The following is a 3470-nucleotide window of genomic DNA, read 5'->3' as shown; positions in this document are numbered from 1 at the left end:
GCTGAGACTATCGAGAGTGTCTTGGGTAGGCTCCAGGTCTATGATTTATGGGACAAACCACAAGCCAGGAATCTGCAATCTAAGCTCCTTGAGCAGCAACTGTTTAAACCATTATGGGAAGAAATGGCCACTGTTTCCAAAGGAAGAAAACTTGGGAGCCATTAATAATGTTTATCACTTCTGTAGTGCCTCGCAATTGTTGATTAATCCTCCCACCCTCCTTGTGAATAAGTCAGAATTAGTCTTATTGTACAAATAAGGTCTGCATGGAGCTTAAATAAATTTCCCTAAGAAACACAGTGAATCTGAGTTAGGGACACAGCCCAGGACTCAAGAATCCCAGCACAAAGCAAAACAAACATTCTCTGAGATCCAGAGGCATAAAGACAAATACCTGCTGAGTTTGGATGGGGCAATCAACACAAACGTAACCACTGCTTCGAGAGCATCTCTGCCCAATCCCCTGTTCATTTGGAGATTCTTCCCAGGGCAGTTCTGGGTCTGCCCAGACCTTATCCAGTGAGATCATGTGCTTTCCCAGTAACTCCTGGGTTCAAAAGTTCCTGGGATTTCAGAGAATACCTGTAACCTTGGCTGCATACTGGGAGTATCCTGTAAAAAGTCCTTTCCAGCTGGTTGTCTCCCCTATTGCTCGGGAAGAAGAGGATGGCATGCTGAAATCTACCTTGCTATCTTTACCCGGAACAGCTCATCTCTTAACACTTCTGGAGTGGGTTAAACATGGGTTTTCCTTTTCTTTCATCAGCAGGAAGCTTTCCTTCCAGAAAAAAAAAAAAAAAGGTCATTTGTTCTCCCTCTGCTCTCAGAATCATCTTTTGTTTCTCCTTTACCTCCTCCTTTATGCTTAACCTCCATCTTCTGTAGACCACTTAGTGGCCAACGCTGTGGTTGCAACACTGTCCAAGCCAAGAGGGGGGTTTATCTGCCTGGACAGGCGTTTTCCTGTTCTCACCCATGACAGAAGGGTGCTCCTTGGTGCTCCTTGGTGCCCTTTCTAGCAAGAATTTTCTCTCCAATCCCAAGCCCGTTCCCATCACACTCCTCCTGGAAACAGGCTGGAGTGTGAACAGGTGGAAATGGGTAAAAAAGTCTGACGTAAGTCCTGGTGGAAATAGAATAGTTGTCAGGAGTGCAAAGACTAAAGGCTTCTGTAAGTACTTAAATTTGCAAGGACTTCTGATTGTCTCATTGATGATGATCTATTTACAGCAGCAGGAAGGATGAAAAATTGGTGAAAGCAGCAGAGTCTCCTCCTCTTCTTAAATCTATATGGCAAAAGGTATTGTAATGGATTGGCCATTAAACACATCTGTCCAACTTTTTTCCAAATGTCAGGATATGATCTGCAAGGGATTTGGAGTCAGGTAATAGCAGTTAACAGAGAAGCACCTGTGAAGCCAAGCAAGGCTTGGTTCTCCTTTTGCAGCCCAAGTAAATGAGGGGTAATTGGGGTTAAAACCTGATCCAGAAGTAAATCAGTATGTAAATCCTTCATGGAACTGTCCCAGATTAAATCCTTAGAAACTCGGGGAACTCAGAACTGTGACTGAGGAGGCGGGGGGAGATCCAACCTGAGTTTTGTTTCACTGATGTATCTCAATCTCTGGACTTGTTCTGTCTCAAGTGGTTTAGCAGATATTTTCAAAAGCAAGTGTTCTAAGTCACCTTGCAATATGCTTCAAGAAATCGCAGTATACGGATTATTTTTTTTTAGTTGGGCATTGTATTTTTAATGTGTTCAGAGATTCTCAGCACGTTTAATGCCCGGTGCCCTTACTGCACAATGGTGATTCTTCTTGGAAATACATTTCTTTTCACCTCCCAGGAGAACATGACAAATGTTGGTTTATAACAAGTTAATTGGACGTGCAGACTCTTAACTTGTGCTGTGTGACGTACTGAATGGAAAGATGCATATTTTTCTAGCAGGCTTACAAGAGGAGAGATGGATATGGTGTTATGCACCATCCCCAAATCCCCACTTTAGAGAAAAACAAAGGAAACAAACCTGCTCTTGAGGAAAATGCTGCATTGTTGCTTGTTTTGCCCTTTTAAGAGATTCAGTGCGCCTAGTATTGTGCTGAGCTCTGTCATCCCATGTGGCCAAAGTCCATGAGAAGGGCAGATTAACACAATAAATTAATGCAAAACCTAAACTTTACTCATTGGAGTTGGCCCCTGTGGCTGCTTCTCTGATCACTGCTGACCTGGATTGAATCGGTTTGTATCGAAAGCTTTAAAAAGTTCATCTGCCAGAGAGCCACCAGCGATACAAGTCTTAACACAGATCGGTACATCTGCCTGTCAGACTGAGCAGAGGTAACAAAGAGAAACAAATTTTGAGAAATGCTGACTGTTGCATACTGGGGATAAACGTGCGTATGTATATGTAATATGTTGTGTATATTTGTAGCTGTATAGATAAACAGATTTACACATTTACTATAAATACCATTGCACAGTGAATTCAAGCACAGTTATTTTAAAACCATTTTAGTATTGGCAATTGTGTCCACAGGTTCCATAATTGTCACTTTCTGCAGCGACAGCTCAAACCCAAAGAGTGATAGTAAATATCCTGCCTTTCACAATGCGTATCTGAAGTGTTGCTATTTCAGGGACCTGCCTGCGTCTGCACAGTTGTAATTCATGGGAAAGTACCACTAGTGCACATTAAATTAGGCCGAGATTTTCATACTGGAGTCAAAAGCACTGGGGCCTTAGACCATCTCTGATCCAAGCCAGTTCCCTGGTGGGGAGAAAAAGTGAATTATTAAAATTTGCCAGCAGAAGTCCAGTAGGACTACAGAGGGAATCAGATAGTCTGCCTCTGGGCAGCTGCCTGGTTCGGGGAGAGCTGCTTCTCCTCTCTGCCCCTGTAGCCTCGGCTGCATCTTCTAGCGGATGCTGGGTACAAATAGAGAACAGCCTGTCGCAGCAACCACGTCCTTGTTGCCTTTGGGAATGGTTAGAGGCCTGAAGCGTCCTGTGAAATAGATGCCAGACTGGTGGCCAGTACATGCTGTTCTGTGGGGGTGCTTTTGACCCTGCCTGTGTTGGAAATGCCGCGATTCCTTTGGCTCTTTTCAGTGCAGACTTTTAAAGGCTGCACGTACATGGCGGCAAGGCTCAGGGTGTTTGTGGATGCAAGTGTTGAAAAAGTAGGTGCTTGTGCATGTTACACGTTTTGCATTTCTCAGGGGCCCTTTTCTTGGGTGCCTCAGCACTTTTGGAATAGAAAATTGCATTTGACTCCATGAAATGCAGGGGAAGAGCTGGAGGCTGCAGCGCTGCCTGGCAGCCGCGATGTGCAAGCTGGTCTGGCTGAAGACGGGCGTTTGCTGTGTCCAGCGTCGCTTCCAGCACTGATGGGGGGTTTCCCTGAGTGCAGGTGTGTGATGGGGTTTGCAAGCTGTCCGGTGCCTTCTGGAGATGCCCCTCTGAGCCCC

This window comes from Pterocles gutturalis, unplaced genomic scaffold, assembly GCF_000699245.1.
Source record: "Pterocles gutturalis isolate BGI_N339 unplaced genomic scaffold, ASM69924v1 scaffold23737, whole genome shotgun sequence".
Classification (NCBI taxonomy): domain Eukaryota; kingdom Metazoa; phylum Chordata; class Aves; order Pterocliformes; family Pteroclidae; genus Pterocles; species Pterocles gutturalis.
This window is presented reverse-complemented; position numbering follows the sequence as displayed.